The sequence below is a fragment of the Adiantum capillus-veneris genome, chromosome 25 (assembly GCF_014529385.1).
Source record: "Adiantum capillus-veneris isolate H3 chromosome 25, ASM1452938v2, whole genome shotgun sequence".
NCBI classification, from domain to species: Eukaryota; Viridiplantae; Streptophyta; class Polypodiopsida; order Polypodiales; family Pteridaceae; genus Adiantum; species Adiantum capillus-veneris.
In genome coordinates this window covers 479,932-498,132 of record NC_140955.1, presented here as the reverse complement: position 1 = coordinate 498,132, position 18,201 = coordinate 479,932, and the positions used below count along the sequence as shown (strand labels likewise).

At 39.8% G+C, this 18,201-nt stretch overlaps 1 pseudogene; it reads right to left on the bottom strand.

Annotated features, from left to right (window-relative positions):
- Positions 1–10,165: 10,165 nt before the first annotated feature.
- Positions 10,166–11,002, bottom strand: LOC147424302 (putative protein S-acyltransferase 7 pseudogene; annotated as a pseudogene).
- Positions 11,003–18,201: the final 7,199 nt, after the last annotated feature.

Below are 18,201 nucleotides of genomic sequence, written 5' to 3'. Positions count from 1 at the left end.
GTACTCACAAAAGCAGCAATCAAGGATCGAGCGTACCATCTTCAAAGATTTTATTCGGATAACATAGTTTAGATACAGCCTCACCAAAAAAATCCACTGAACAGTTAGTTCAATACCTGCATCTTGCATAGCATATTGTACCCCATCTATCACTCCCATTGGCATAATAGGGTCACATTACATGGCCTTGCATAGACATGCTGGTTCACGTCCATGCACATGCACAAAGCTTTGTCCAGGATGACTAAGAATGGGAAGGGGGAAGTAACACATTATGCTTGGTAGCTTATTGCAAGATTTGAAGTTGCAAGATGTCAAGAAATTCTATATAGTGTACAAAGCATATTCTCCCGCTTAAATTTTTCTTTTTTGTTGCTTGTTATCAAGATTTATCTCTCATCAAGCATAATAATGAGCCATAGTAACAACTTTTTGATAGACATGATGCTTAGAGTGAGAGTATGTATATATGAGTGTTGGGAATAAATTTGGCTAATTTTTTTGTCAAATATAAATAATTTTAACTTATTTTATTTTATTTTAAAGCTAATAAGTATTAAAATTTAATAAATTGAGCCAGGAAAGTTGAAATCAAGTTTTGAAAGCAAACATTAAATCTACAAAGCAACAGTTTCAAGCATGTCAAGTTTAAAACAATTTGGTACAAGTCAAAATTTGGGCCAACTTACAACATACCAACTTACAACGGACCAACATACCAAAATTTGGGCCAACTGACAACAAACAATTAGCTACCAATAATCCAGATGATGAACCATCTAAGCCACAAGTGGTATACAATGAGAAACCAAGGCAAACAAGGTGAGTGTACACTTAGCATTCTGGGAAGGTCAGGCACATATAGGCAAATTGGGGCAAGATAGAGCTCATCTGCATTTGACAGAGCCACACACACACATACACACACAGATCCCTTTGTGACCTAGAGATACCTGCTACTTTTTTGCCTACTGCGGACACCCAGGGATACTACACTAGACTCTCTCTCTTGCAAAAGTATTGTTCATGCCAAGTTAACTAAATGCTATGTTTAAGTTGCTACTTTCAATTAAGTTCACCCTCTATGCTCACAAACTAATTCTACAAAAGTACTTTCTCTAATTCCTCTACTCTCAAAGTTCATAGACCATTTCCATTACAATGATGTAGAGCTTGAGAGATCAAAGCTGAGCATCTCAAAACGATCAAACAACACAAATGCAAGAAAGAGGATGAAGAAGCTGAGCTAGCTGTGGCCTTCAGTAAAATATTCCTGATGCTCTAAAGCGCAAGGCCAAACAAAGGGAAGAAGAGGATACCAAAAGGCAAAGAATGAAAATTTTAGAATCCCCGATGGACTCACCACGGAGTCAACAATCTATGCACGGGATTCTCCTAAAGACAAAGCTACCATGGACCAATAAGAGGAGACAAGATTTGAGACAAAACAACTACAAGTCTCGCCTAAACTGCCAATCTCCCCCTCTTGCTGATGAGAAGAAAGAAGAAAAGAAGAATATGAAGAAAAGAAGGAGGACACTCAAAGTGAGCAAAAGAAATCTGAAACGAGAAAATATGATCAAGACAAGCCGACAGAAGAGCAAGGGAAAACAAAGGAATCCAATCAGCTAAACAAAGATCAAGTTAAGAAAGAACAGATGTTGAAAAGCTCACGTCAATCATCTACTCAAGTGCGAAGGGAGTTAACACCAATCTCAAGAGCAGAAGTGGAAGCTGTTGACAAATTTATTAGAGAGTTTGATCTAGAAGAGCATGTAGAGATGATAGTGGTGTCTAATCTACGGGAATTGGATGCTAGAGATGCAAAAGAAGAAGCAATCATGGATATCAGAGAGATTGAAAGTCTATGCCAACAAGTGGAATGCTTGCAAGAAGAGAAGGAGAATCTAACTGCCCTAGAACGAGAAAAAAGAGATGTGGCCAATATTTTCCATGATTTGAAAAAGCAAATTGAGGAAGTAGAGCAATAGGCACTAGAGGAGACTTTGGTAGGAGAACAAAAGAAATACTCAAAATTGTGCTAACCATTAGGGTTTGCCAAATAAGATTCTTTTACCTATAGATAAAAAAGATGCACTTGAAACTCTCTCAATTGTTAGGATTAGATACGAGGGCATACTTAAAACTCTCCCAAGTTTTTTGAAAAGAAAAAGATCTTTCCATTAGTTAATAAAAATTCCCAAAGGCTACAAACCACCTTTGCAAGAGAGGGTTACATCAGAAACATAGGGAGACTCTCTTAGTGAGAAAAACAACGTATGTACAATGAGGACTAGATCACATAGGTGGTTGGTAGTGCCATCTAGACACACCTTTAACCATGGTGAAGAAAGACCCTGAGCACCAAAGTTGCAAGAAAGGCTCTTGATTCTCTTATATGCAGTCAAAGACGTCTTGAAGTCCTGACACATGCTCCACACCTCTCAGAAACTGTTGACACATCAAACCACTGAAGAACAGAGACAATCTGCAGATCCCGACCAAGGGGCCTAAACCCTAATTGAAGAAGTAGGAGAAGAAGTATTACCAACTTGCAAAGTCTTGCTGAGTAACCTATTTTTTAAGAGGAGTTTCCACCAACTTATGGGACCCCGTTCGATGGGGCCCAAGTGACCAAAATGCATTAAAATAAGGCAAGCTCACATTCACACTCACACTCACACTCACACAAAAGACGTGTGGAGAATTGATGATGTGGCAGAACTGTATGGACAGGCCGTAATTTGCGTTGGATTGTTGACATGGCATATATACAAAATTTTGTGTTTTACACTGACTGTGATGATGTGGCATTTGTATGGATTTTTGTAATTTGTGTTGACTGTTTTTCATACAAGCTTTTGGACAAGATGATTTTAGGGTTTGATGATTTTCATGTAACTTCTTCTCATAGGTCAAGAGCCTTCAAATATGTGTAGAGGGCTCATACCCTGGCACTCTTTCGGGTGAAGGTGCAGAGCACAAGTACCGGCATTGTACTACATTCAAGCAAGCTAAAAAAATACCAAAAGGGGCACCAAGGTTTGGGGCTAGTGCTCTCTTGGAGTGGAACTCCGTCACTCATCATCTTGTGCATCATGCATCTCTGTTAGTTCATTGTTATTGAAGTGTTGAAAGTTGTTCAGCCTGTTCTTTTCCGTTGGCATGTGGTGCTTGTCTCCAATACATTGGTATCAAAGCTTCAGGTGTGTGCTTTTTTGAAAGCATACCCATCCTACCAAAGAGAAAAGAGAGCAAGGTGGTGCTTCCAAAGTTTACTGGAAATTCTTTTAAAGAATATTCAGCCCCAAACCCTGGGCTTATTAGTCCTCTTCACCCTTACTCCATCACGCATCGGGCGTGCCTTTGTCTTCGTCGCTTTGTCAGGATTTCTCTTATTGGGCATAAGCAATAAAGATCACTTGCAAGATAAGGATCAAAGATTTCTTGAGCCACTGTTTTTCTCAAAGGCAGTGCAATACAATGGGTGATGACTGTAGCTACCAAGCCACACACTCCAAGGACTTGGCAAGTTTTCAAGAAAATTTTTGCGCAAAGTTACATGCTTTTTGACATCTTTCTTTGGAGTGTAGCTTCTAGCAGAGTGGGGTATCCTGAAATTCCACGAAAACCCTAGCAGATTACAACTTGAAATTTCTTGACATCTTTCAATAGGTGTCTCTTCTTGTGCTGATAGCCTTGGAAATTGAGTGTGATTGCTATGTCTTGGGAATACCATCACTGCCATAGGAACAATATCTTTCGAGGCTTGTTTTGACTATTCAAGAGCTTATGGACCATACTGTGGTCGGCTACAACCTTATGGAAGAAATCTAACCCTAATTTTGGTGCAAGTTTTAGGACAAAATCCCTGTCGACTTTTGATCTCGACTGATGCCGAGAATGCTTTTTCGCCTTGATGTAGCAATTTTTTGAATTCTGTTTGAGAACTTGTTTGGTGATCTTTTTTGAATTTGTAAGAAATGGATAGTATCTATTTCAAGCTTCAGGACGGAAGCCCTATTGACTTTTGATCTCGATTGATGTCGAGAATGCTTTTTTGCCTTGATTTAGCAATTTTTTGAATTTTGTTTGAGAACTTGTTTGGTGATCTTGTTTGGAATTTGTAAGAAATGGATGGTATCTATTTTAAACTTGTCTTGGTGCCAATTTGAAATTTTTGATTGCGGTTTCAATATTGGTTTCAATGATTGGTGATTTACTCCGGGGTGAAGTAGTGAGAAATGACGTTTGAAAATGCTTGCACATACTCATGGCCCGAACCCTTGTTTTTATTTGCAGGGGAAGTATTGATTTGAAAAGTGTTGTTTTTACTCATGGTCTGGACCCTTGTGGTTATTTACAAGCGGAGTATTAAGAAGTCTTAGCAGTGGTTACTCTCATCACCTCAAAATGATGCATGTTGCATTCTAGATGATGTTTGGTTGTAAAAGGCTTCTTTATCTCATGGCTCGTACCTTTTTAGGTTATTTGTGCAAGGAGTGATGAGGGAGATTTTAAACACCTCATGGCGCAGACCAAGATTGTTATTTGTGGGGGGAGTGTACATCAACAACTTTATGTTTCTATGACTTGTAACATGCATATGTGAGCATTCATGTTGCATTGTGATGCACCAGCCACTGAATATATACCTCATTGGGTGAGATTGCTTGATTATGTAGTTTTAGTGCATCAAGACACTTGTTGGAGATCAACGCGGTCTGGGTGTGATGGCTAATTTTACTACATTAGAATATCAAGAGCTCCAATCTGGAATGAGAATATACTCTTTATTGGATGAGATTCTTTTGGGAATCCAATGACCCAGGACATCAAGAGCTCTAATTTGGAATGAGAAAAATGATTGTCCCTCGGAATGACCCTCAAATTTTTTTGAGCTAAGTTGAGTTGTTTTGCAATATGTTGTAATCACGAACGATTTCTTTCTTTCAAGAAGGGGGGATGTCATAAAATCCCAACGTGTCAAGCCACTGAAGAATGGAGCCAACCTATAGATCCCAACCGAGGGGCCTAAACCCTAAGTGAAGAAGCAATAGCAGAAGAAGTTTAACCAACTTGCAAATTCTTGCTAATTGGCCTATTTTTAAATAGGAGCTCCCAACAACTTATGGGACCCCGTCCGATGGGGCCCAAGTGACTTAAAGGTATTATTGAAATAAAGCAAGCTCTTAAACTTGCAAAAAAATCCGGTGAAACCCAAAAAGGACTTCACTTGGTGTACATCCTTTGGAATGGGCCACTCATACACTTTCTGAAGTTTCTCAAGATCCACATGTAATCCCTCACTTGAGATGATGTGACTCAACTATAGAAGCTCTTTCTTAAACAACTCACATTTTGAAGCTTTAGCATAAAGCATCTCGTGTCTCAATACCTCAAGAAACACATAGATATGTGCAACATGCTCCAAAAACTTTGATTGTATATCAAGATATTATCGAGAAATACAATGACAAGTTTTCGAGGAACGGTCTCAACAAATGATTCATCATCTACTGGAAGGTATCAAGAGCATTATTCAGACCAAAAGAAAGGACTACAAACTCATTAGTGACCTAGAAACCAATCCTCCAAATGTCTTCCAATTTGATTCATATCGAATGGTAACCTAATTGCATATCTATCTTTATAAAGTACTTCTCTCTATGGAGTTTTTTTATCATATCATCCATACAAACAAGTGGGTACCTATTCTTAAGACTGAGTTTATTCATGTCCTTGAAATAAGTGCATGGTATTATCTTTCTTACAAGAAAGCAATACGAGCACTCTCCACAAAGACTTACGGGAGTGAACAAAACCCCTATCAAGAGAGTCCTTTGGATGCCATTGAAGTTTGTCCTCTTCGGTTTCACTAAACCAATAAGGATGCTTTGAGAAGGTTTATCACCGATCACTACCTCACTAGCATGATCTACACCTCACGAAGGTGGTAATCCAAGATGTAGATTATAAAGAAAAACATCGTTGAAACCAGTCATGGTTTCACGGATAAGGGCAGATTCATTCAAATTTTGTAACTCTACTAAAGAATTTGAAACACTTTTTCAGAATTCAGTAACTGTGGTGCCACTCATACAAGAATCAAACCATGCAACTAGAATGCCTCGATACAATTCCACATTAGAAGACTTAATATTTTTAGAATTTCAAAAACAGACAGAACTGGTATCTATAGCCATTATCCACCATTGTAGTCTGATTACAACAAGAAAGAGAAACAGCATATCTTGTTTTACAAAAACAAGTGACTAATACACCTAGTCCATATACAAAGTGTCCTTCTTTGTAAACAAGGAAGGCATACCTAAGATAACATCAGCTCTGTCCAACTGCATGATGTGAAAAATCTACGTTCTTTCTATAATATGGTAACGTGAGAGTAAGCTCTAGAACCATCTAATTTCACACGTTTGTGTCCTCATCTCAAGCCATCTTCACATGATATTCATGATAATTGTCCCACGTTTGCAGGCACAATCTATGTACCAATTTTGCCTACACAAAATTATGTGAGCTTCCATTTTCAAGCAAAACAATCACATTATGACCATTGATCTTTTCAAGAATCGAAGATCACGTTAATCAAACACTTGGGTGTTGAACTTGCAACTTGTGCACAAACTGTGCATTAGAAGGTGAACTTCAATGTGCAAAAAGTTACCTGAGAGTACGTGAACATGAACCATTGGACGAGCTTGCGGTTTCTTTTTTGCACAACATTCCTTTGCCTAATGGCACATCACAATTAAGCAACCTCTTATCTTCGTTGCATCCTTGAGGGCCATCTTCTAAGCCTTCATCTGCTCCTTGCTAGGAGCAGATTAAGACTTATTAATACTTATTAAGTTGGCTAAAATTTAGACTTATTAAGACTTGGAACTGGGCCACTTCCTCAAATTGTCCTCACCAAAGTCGTGATCAAAAGAGGTCTTTTTATTCTCGCACAAATGTCCATTAATAAAATGGAATGTGCGAGCCTTTGCCACAACATCTTCCATATTTTCTAGAGGTTGATCCTTCATGAGATTCCATCATTAATGGACTCATAAAAGCCTCACACATACAAGTTAACATCATGGGTATGATCAACCTTTTAAAAGGTTAATGCCTCCTTGAAGGCCATTGTATACTCTTCTAATGGCAGAATCTTCATATTGAACTTCTCCACCTTGGCATACTTCTTATAAAGTAATCATCAAAAAAAAATTGTTCGTTCGGTTCATCATGTAAATCAAAGATCGTACTCCAATAGTAGAGTTAGTTCATCACGATAAATTCCTCTAGGGAGGTGAGAAGCATGTTCATCTAAGCTTGTGCATTCTACAGTGCAGTAATGCATTAAAGTGAGCCAATTCCACAATGCGTGCGTAAACACAATTGAAGTATTGTGTTCAGGCTATATCTACAAGCTAAAACCATAATGGATTATCAAGTCGCAGGAAAACAAGACAAAATGGTTCTCCACGATGAAGAGAGAGCATAAATTAGGGAGAAAACCACAAAGGCAAGAGCTGGCAGAGTAGAGCAGCAAAGAAATAGCTCTAAAGAAAAATTGAGTCTTTGGAGAGTGAGTTTGCAGATTTTCATTGGGGTGCACAACACCTCTCTATTGTGGTTGCAAGGCATCCATTGGTTTCCTGATAGCAGCCATGATTGTACCCCCTATAGCCGAGACAGCCCTAGACTAGCACCAAGGCCCTGTTGCTCTCAAGAGTGTCTCTGCATAAGCTCTAACCCCACGTATTACCACAATTTTTTGCACTGCCTAGTATAGCAGGGCACCACCATGTTCTCTCTCTACTCTTGTAGCCACCGGCTGCTAGGGTAGCCCATTGGCACCCTGTTATTAGTAATTGACTAATGAAGAATAGAGCTCATTACATAGATGAACTAGTGTCGTGTGCACACTGCAATTGTACCACCTGGACAAGCTTATGCTACAGTCTAGCGTCAATCTTAGTTTAGCTTAGGACATAACCTGGCACTTTGTGAGTCTCTAGCAAGAGGTGCATGCCTACGCACTTTAGAGTAGCTGCATACCCTCTCATTGTACATTCCATATAGCACAATTAGTATCAAGTATAGGTAAAACTGCATGTGAATCACCTCTTATTAATAGTTCACCAACTATTTAATAAGTGACATTTGAGCATGAATTATCAAGGTCGTGGGGGGCTAGATTTGTACTGCTTTGGAAGTACTATATAAATGACCCTTGGGAGGTCACTTCAAGGCAAGTAAGGGCGGGAGGAAGAGTATCCATAGCACTAGTACCTACAATATCCATCTTTTCCAGCACAACAGTCTCCATCATTTTACTTCAGGTATATCAATGTTTTTTAGCACTTCAACTCAGCGTTTTCAGCCCATTCCTCATCGCCGTAGTTTCCACCACTAGTGTTAAGAGATTTCAGCCTTCTCCTTCACCCTTGCACTAGCGTTTTGGTAATAGATCAACATCCTTGCAGAAGTCAGCCATCAAGAATCAAGAATTTCAATTTTCTAGCCATAGCATTTTCTGGAGCTTGCAGATTCCAACCGAACAGCCTGGTGTTTTCAGATTTCAACTTGCAGACTCTTCGTTCCATTGAGTTCGGGCTTCTTGTGCATATTAATCCCATGACCATTTCAACATATAGAACCGTTGTACCAACATTTGTGCAGTCTAAAGCAAATATCTCTCTAGCAATAGAGAGGGGAACTCTTGGAGGGGGATTTGGGACCCCAGCTGGTGTAGTCCTCTCTCTCTCTCTCTCTCTCTCTCTCTCTCTCTCTCTCTCTCTCTCTCTCTCTCTCTCTCTCTCTCTCTCTCTCTCTCTCTCTCTCTCTCTCTCTCTCTCTCTCTCTCTCTCTCTCTCTCTCTCTCTCTCTCTCTTTCTCTTTGTAAAAGGAACCTTGAGTACGCATTGAGAACTCATCCTAAGCATTCAACATGAATAGATTCCGTTGTGCGACATGGACAAGATTCTTCTACAGTCTAGCGTCAGTCTTAGTTTAGCTTAGGACCTAGCATGGTACTTTGTGAGCCTCTAGCAGGACGTGTATGTTCAGGCAGGTCATAGTTGCATACCCTCTCTTGCATAGTACAGTCTGCTTAGATACGGAACACTCAATTTGACTATGCAATATACCAAACGGTTGGGACATAACATGGACACCCAATTGCAAAACCTTACGTTCACCAAATAACCAGTCTGAAATTGTCCCACACTTGGACAACTCGTAAATTTCGTGCATCTCTAGCAAGAAAAACTCAGTTCTTTTTCCCATTAACCACCAGTCAATGTTGTCGCAATGTCCGGAAAACCTATAATAGATTGTGTCTGTGCTCTACCTCACTCTTGGGAAAATACGATGATGTAGTCAAAAAAGGACCTACACTTTGTGAAAATCCCGTCCATCATCCTATGAAATAGGTGCTCACAAATGGCCTACACTCTGTGAAAATCTTGTTCATCATCCTGTTGAATGTTGTAGGAGCATTCCTAAGACCAAAAGGCATCACCAAATACTCGTACAATCCAAAAGACGTCCTGAATGTTGTCTTGTAGACCTAGGAGTAGTTCGGATCCGATGATAACCACTCTTCAAGTCAATTCTACTGAAACAAGTAGAACCCTTAAGTCTTTCTAGTATCTCATCAATCTTGGGTATAAGAAATTTGTTCTTGATGTTGATTTTGTTGAGAGATCTATAGTCAATAAACTTTCTAAAGATCCATCTTTCTTTAAGACCAGCAACACTAGCGAACAATATGGTGTGATGTATTGGCCTAAATAAGACTCTTCTCAAGAAGCTCTTTCACTTGGGTTATATTTTTTTCATCTTGGGCTTGGCTAACTCGGTAAGGTGGCCCGTGCTACCGGGAATCAGATCAATGGTCTGCTCTTAAGGACGTTGAGGAGGTGCCTCTCCCAGTAATCCTTCAAAGAAACAATCAACCTGAGATTGCAAAAAGTCTTGTGGTTCCTTCTCTATCTAGGTTGGACAAATTTGGTGTTTTATTGTCATTCAAATCATTTAAGAAGATCGAGTGAACAAATAGACTATGTTCATTAATTTGGAAATGACCAAAGCCAATACAAGTGGGACGAACTCGCCCTTTAATTTTACATCAAGTACTTTATCTTTACCCTTCTCATTCTTCAACTTGTGCACGAAAATTTATCTTGGACATTCCAAAACTCAAGCAAAGAATTTCCCTGAAGTTGTGAAAAACTACTTGATCATAAGGATTTGCCTTCTTGTCGTAGCGATAGCGGAAGTTTTCATAAGTCATTCGTCCAATGCATTGTCCAGCCCATGGGCAATGATGGTCAAAGTGATCCACACAATTATTGCAGATAGAGTAATGTGAGCAACGGGGAGGCCTGTATAGCATGCATGTGTCACAAAACTTGATTTTCACAGCCATCCCATTCACAATCGCATCCTTTGTTCATGGAAGCCTTTGCTTTGGTGTTTGCCCGCCACTTCACTCGGATGATGAGTAGCATTCTTCCTCTGGTTCAGGTGGATGTTTATTACGTGGAATTATACCAGGGTCCCTACCGGATGGCAGCAAGAGAAAAATTAAGACACCAGATGTAAAATTTAATGTAACCACCAGGATTGATATACCACCAAAGTGTGAAAAATCTTTCACAAGGTGCCTTCCAACAAAAATACCAAACACCAATACAGGGGGACTAGGATGAGAACCAAAGTCAACAGCAAGATGCAACATCAGGCCCAAAAATCAGCCTTCCACCAAATACGAACCTATTGCTACCCTTCCAAGTCTGATAGGCACACTTAACATCAATTGAAGTTTTGGCAGGCCTGGGTAGCCTTTGAACGTATGTTGCGATCTTGTTGGCATATCCATTATGCAAACATCAAGCAGAACCTTGTCTTGCTAACTCTCCAAAGTGGGTATTTTTACACGAAGAGGCTGTGTCTCGTGCATCAGGCCCTGTCCAACAGCTACATGCATTCATCTTAACGAGATTCCCTTTGAACAACGCTCGAAAACTTCATTAAGAAGTCAGACATGAAAGCGGTAACTATGGGGATTTGACCTCACTTTCGTTGTTCAATGTATCAAGTACTGTCAACAACGATGCTGCAGTAGGTGAGGCCCAACTCAGACAAATGAGCTACCAATGGCCTAACCTTCAAAGTCTCTCTCTCTCTCTCTCTCTCTCTCTCTCTCTCTCTCTCTCTCTCTCTCTCTCTCTCTCTCTCTCTCTCTCTCTCTCTCTCTCTCTCTCTCTCTCTCTCTCTCTCTCTCTCTCTCTCTCTCTCTCTCTCTCTCAGATCAAGCAAAAACAAAGAAACCCTTGCAACAAATTGAAAAACAACAGAAAAAAAACGGAGCAGGGGCTGACAAAACAGACAGCACAAGAGGAAGAGACAAAAACCTCAAGCAGCAGAACAATGTTGACTTCGATAATGGCTCTTGAAACAGTAGATCCTTTGTGCAGCACCAACAGAGGGAAGGATGGTGCAAGAGTGGAGGGGTCTCTCTCTCTCTCTCTCTCTCTCTCTCTCTCTCTCTCTCTCTCTCTCTCTCTCTCTCTCTCTCTCTCTCTCTCTCTCTCTCTCTCTCTCTCTCTTGCGGGAGGTGAACATACTCCGGAAACGCCCCTGCTGTGCTTGTTGCTGCCTAAGTTCGCCTGCTCCATCATTTCTCCCCTGCATAGGAAGCGACCAGGTTTGCAACGTTCACCTTCCCTCACAAATTTGCAGGATAAAACCCTAAATGCATCTAGATTCACACATATGGCAAGGCAAATTCAAACTAGGGCCCTGGGCAATAGCAAAAAATGTAAAATGAGTGAGGGTTTGTGGCTACACACAACAAATCCATGCACTCGCCTCCAATCCAATGGTGGACAAGTCCACTTGGAATAGATCCTTGATCACTAGAGAACAACTACAATGCCACATACATATACAAGGCAGCTGAAAGATCACTGAGGTACAGAGCGACATGACATCTGAGAGAGAGAGAGAGAGAGAGAGAGAGAGAGATCTCGGAAAGGCTCCCCATACTGATAAAATACCTCAAATACAAGTGACCAAGAGTGGTATTGCATAGACTTGGCATGCCCTTGATGGATAGACCTTACGTGAGCATACATCTTGAGCATCTCCTCCTAGCAAGAGAATTGAGCTAGATCTCAGATGAGAAACTCTGTGATTACATGACCACAAAGCCTATGTAAGGTTGTCCGGAGGAGGGAATTGCATCGTAGAGAGGTCGCCCAAGATTGCCCCTGCTACCCAACAAAAGTGCTAGGCAGATCTAGAAAATGCCACAAGGCTCATCGAAAATGCTAATTGCTTGCCAAGTGCGCTAATCAATAAATTAGCCTACCCAGACTTTGACAAATAAGTAAAACAAATACCTAAAAGCCAAAATAAATAATGGGATCACTTTGGGTAGTTCACTTGAGATGCCAAACCTCTAACACCCTCTTTGCAGCTCATAGTGGACATAAGAGACCAAGTCAATGAAGAAGCTATGCCCTTGAAAATAGTGCCATGATAACAAGAATTTTTTAATGTTTGTACATTTTTACAAACCCCCTCCCCCTTTGTCTGTAGTGTAGAGAGAGATAACATTTACTTAGCTTTTCTACATTGGGAAGATTTCTCTATCGTTGTTGACCTTGGTACAACGTAACAACAATATGGCGATCAACCCCAAGATATTTTACATAGGGTAGCTAATAAAGTTCTAGTTGTCCTTTATTAAGAATGACAACACCAAGGATCTAGGTGAGAATAAAGAGTTTGGAAATCTACTAAACAATGCACGCACAAGCAAAGATTGGGAAACTTATTATAGATTACAATGATGGTGGTAAAGCTAGTATCATGGGTGCAAGAGAAGCTCTTGATCATGCCATTGGTGTTTCTACTGAGTTTGCATAGAAGAAGAAGAAGAGAAGAGTGACTTGGACGATGTGCAAGAAGAAAACAATAAATAAAATGAGGGTGCAGATGTGGAGACATAGGCTAAGTACACGGTGGTATTGATGATGATGATGTTGAAGAGGCTAATGATGATTTGAATGTCCAAGATATTGATGCCTACTGACTACACAGAAGAAGATTAGTCAAGTTTATGGTAGCATCAACCCCAACAAATCTAGAAGCTTGTTGAACAAGTCTTAAAGATGTTAGCTAAGGGAAAGGACAGGGAGGTACTATACTTTCTCATTGGTATAGCTATCTTAGTTTGCTAATGGAGTAAATTAACTCTTTAAAATACCAAGAAAACACCCTCATGTGAAAGATTCTTTAATTGGCTTGTTAGGGTATGTGTCTTATGGCATAAGCACTTAATATCCCTCTCCCCCCCCCCCCCACCGCGCGGGGTAGGTCCCCCCCTCCCTTATGCATACGGTATGAGCATGAAATAATGGGGAGCTACCCCTATTGTATACGCTTATGTCTAACCTCTAAAAACCCCCCTCTTGTACACTCATGTGTTACCATACGGAAATCCATAGTGAATCCCCCGGGGCTCCACCTAACCTGATTCTTTTAAATAATGAGGAATTTTTCTATTTAAACCCTCATTTCTCTATGTTTCTCATAGTTTGTGAGTGGCCATTACCATTGGTAACCATCATGACCGCTGCTCCACAACACCATAGCATATTTTCAACCCTTCTCTACCTCGTCCACTTGTACATTGCTAGGTTATGGTTTCCAGGTAACCCTTTGGGTTTTTGTTTGCTCGGTAGCCCCTCTGCGATGCACACTGCTCTTTAGCCGTACTGGCTTCAACCTCACAATACAAGTTTACGAGTCTCTCCCTTTCAATCATCTCACACACACACACACACACACACACTTATCTAATTGACAATTTATTGACTAACCCTTGGCTGACTTCTTCCCTCTTTGGTAATATTGCTCTCGCTATCTGGGCGATAATGTCTTTGTTAAACCTTGGCTGGCTATAACTAAAGCTTGAATGCATTGGTATACTTTATCCATAACCTGTTCAGTTTGGAAATTAATGACCCATGTCATTAGAAAAATGTTTTTTTAACTTTGGGCATCATTATTCTCATGAGTATGTCATACACTAGCTCAATTATGAGCATAGCTAGCTTTATAAGGCGATATTCTAGAGCCTATATAGAATCCCTATAATAACTTGGCAGGAACCGATCCTCCTTGGATGACGGGATAGCGCCATGACCCAAGGACAAGTTGCTTCAAATTTTGGGCCTACATAGAGTCCCTACACAAACTTGGCATGATCCGATCCTTCTTTGATGAAGGATAATGCCATGATCCGAGGACAGGTGGTGCCACATTTTGGGCCTTGAATGCTCCATATTTTTTTAGTACTTAACTTAGTAAATATAAAATCGTTATTAAAACCTGCATATGGCTCTCTTCATCACATGGCAGTGCACTGCTCGCCTCGAGTTGCAAAATCATTGCTCTCTCTCTCTCTCTCTCTCTCTCTCTCTCTCTCTCTCTCTCTCTCTCTCTCTCTCTCTCTCTCTCTCTCTCTCTCTCTCTCTCTCTCTCTCTCTCTCTCTCTCTCCACACACACACACACACATGCACTCGCGATCTACTTCTCCCTTGATATGACCATACGACACCAAGGCTTGCTGGCTCTCAACTGTCGAGTACAATATGGATTCTTACAACCAGATAGGAAACTCTGCCAAGTGAGATACACGGTGGTTTGATAAATGACCATATTAAGTAGCTTTTCTTGTGTGAGTTATGTCATTTGTCCAAATTGTTAACATAATACAAAATTGTTTGGGGATTTTGGTTTAACTCAAAAATGTGCAAGTAACTCTACTGGCTTTTCTTTGTAAGTAAGTATTTCACAAACATAAACTTGCAGGTCGATTGAGCATCACACATGTGTTATCAATAATATCTCATTGAAAAGGTTTGTATAACTCTCAAGTACCTAGTTGTAGTTTATGTCTAGGAAACATAGAAATGGTTTTTCATTGTGGAGTTCATTGCCCTTACATTAGCTAGAATACGTCGTTATGCATTTTGCTTGATGCCGACACACTAAAAGATATGTGTACTGGTCCTTACAATAGCTTGAATATGGCATTATGTATTTTGGTCGATGCTGACATAATAAAGATATGCATGTTGGTCCTTTTTGGACAAAAAATTGTGCTAAAACAAACAAGTTACTGGGATTTTTTTTTTTGAAATTCCTGACAGCGGCTGGTTTTGAAAATTGGTTTTTTGGCTTCTTTCTAGACACATGTGAATGCACGATCAATAGGTGGTGACCTACCAGCTAGATTGCAGCTTGAGATGATGTTGAAAGACCATATGATAGCTACCTCATAAAGATAGTGCTATTGGACTTTTACGTTATTGTGACAAATGAGATATTCTTTCTTGAAATGGTTTGGTGATGGCTTTTAGGCTAGTTCAAATAGATGGATATACAATCCACGTGATTTCCATTGTGAAAAGATTTACATATTGAGCTCTTTTTGACAGTTTGTCACTAAAACCAACAAGATGTCGGTAAAATTTTGTTGGCTTATAGATCAACAGCTAATGTGGGTAATTTTTTTAATTTTTTGCGATAATTGATGATAATGGTCACTCTAGTCCCAAGATTTACGCTTTTACCTTTTTGTCATATTATGATATGCTAGACTAAATTTGCTTAATGAGAATCATTGGCTTCATTGACACTTAGATGGGGATTCTATCGTCTTTGTAGGAAACAAGAAGTTACATTTGAACTGTTGGATGTCTACATTGGACAAGTGGATCATTGAATCAGCACTTGTTGAAGTTCATACATTTTACTTGGATTTTTACATAATGATTGGCATTGAATAAGCTAAGAAATAATGATTATTTGACTATTGAAAGTTGTCAATTTAATTAAAAAAGCCTTAATCCTCCTGTGAGGGTCTCTTTAGAGATGACAATTACTGGTTTCTTTTGACATTTCTTCAAATACAAACAAGATGTTGTCCAATTTTGGCAAAGAAGGCTACTTCTTGATTCTAGTGATATATTAGACACATGTTTATTTTGGTATTGGTGATACTAAATGATATTCCGTAGGATAGACTGTAAGTTAATTTTGTAGTTGTGACATGGATAACAATTGGACCCAGTTTTGATACTTGTAATATGCACAAGCATAGCCAGTTATCATTGAATGCTTTTGTATGGATGCAGGTAATTGTTGAATCCTTCTCCTTGTCAAGTTAGTGGAGGTTTTTCTCTAGGGAGAGGATATCGTCAAAGTGGATCAAATCAATAGCAATACTTGAAGAAAGGAAAATCTACATTAAACACTTTTTCATTCAGTAGAGATTTTGGCTAATGTAAACTATTAAAGTAAACAATTGACAATGTGCTATATACATGTAACTTATCTCTTGAGTATATTGTAATTGTCCTTGTACATTTAATTACCATTGTCCATATGTAAAATCTGCTCTACTCCATTGTATGGTTCAATACTTTGTATAATCAAACTATGGTTAGCCTTTTCATTTCAAACACACACACACACATACATAGATCCGCGTAGATTGGCAAAAAAAAGGGAAACAAGGACTCGATCAAGATAATCCTTGCCCTTGCTGGCTATTGTCATCTGCTAGCAGCTTCAATTTTTGCAATACTCAAGCCGGTGGAGTCAACAACATAAAAATCAATCATCAAGACCATTTAGGAGCAGGAACACAGACATCAGGAATTTGAATGATTGTTGCCGCTATGAGGTGAACTTTTTTGTTATAGGCCTCAATGGAAACTCAAATCTGGGAATCATTTTTTATAGAATACATGGTCAACTCCATGAACAGGTAGGTGCCCATGCACCTACTTAGAATCTGAACATGATCATATCAGTATTTTTTAGTTCTCTTTGAACTATTTTTGCAACAACAAGCTTGACCTAACAAATTAGAAACTAGAACCTATGTGTATGAAATTTTTATTCTTTTGAATAAAGAACATTTTGTGATTTCTAAGTGCCATATTTGTTGGGATTCAGGCTAACTGGCCAGACATCCCACTTACTACTAGCCCATCTACTAACTTAATCATTATACACTTATTCTTTAATACAATAGAATAAGGAGTTGCAACAGGATAATGTTGATGTGTGCTCCACCCAAAGCAGCTCTCTCTCTCTCTGCTCTTGCACTTGCGCTCACACACGCTTCTCGCGGCACCTTCAACTGGTATAAGAGCAAGGTTTGTGCTTGCTGTTTTCGCGTCCGTGCGTGCACGCACTTTCAAAAGTGCAAACAGGCTTCCGATTTTAGCATCTGAAAATTCAGCATTCCGAGAGTGTTTCCACCAAACGTCCTAGGGTTTTACCCCCCTTTTGAAGCTATTTGTGTAGTTGAAAGCTTCATCCGAGCTACGCTTCAGGAGTTTTATTTTTCAACTCCACTTTTGCTACAGCTACATGTACAGGTACAGGATACAGGTGCACATTGTTCAGATACTATTTTGGGATGGTATATAGCCGTTTTATGGCTATTATGTGTTACTGAGATGGTGTTTATGGGCTGATTAGGAGCACTTTTTGGCATCGACATTGTCTCGGGTTTTTTAGGCATCCATTTCCTCACAGGTTCTTGAATACATACAAGACATCCAAGTTTCTTACAGGTTGCAGTGTTTTGCATCATCACAGATTTCAGTGGGAGTACTTGATGCGCATATGCATTGTTTTGGCACTTTTGATAGTGCTTGAGCTCTTTTGAGAGCGGTTTTACTCCCCGCAGGGATTTGTTTACTGCTTGCACATTTTGTTTGACGCCTGTTTGAGCACGTATACTGCACCTTGCAGTATTGTTGGCTGTGGATGTATGTTAAATTGCGGAAACTGCCATATGTACCTTTTGTGGAGCTGATTTGGCTTGTTTCTGGGAGTCTCGACCGTTTCTAAGACTTGGTTCGGAGGCCCTGTTTGAGACTGGGTTGGTTTCTTGTCTACATAACCTTTTGTGAGGGCCGATAGCGTGAGGTTTTCTTGAGCTGGGGATTTCTCGAATGTTGAGATCCTTTTGCTGATACAGGTTGCTTGAGTACCCTTTTTCATGGCCTCACCATAGGACATGTATAGAGAGGGCTAGGTGCATTTGACGCCGTGTTGGCAGTCTTGGGTCAATTTTTTGACTTTTCATGCAC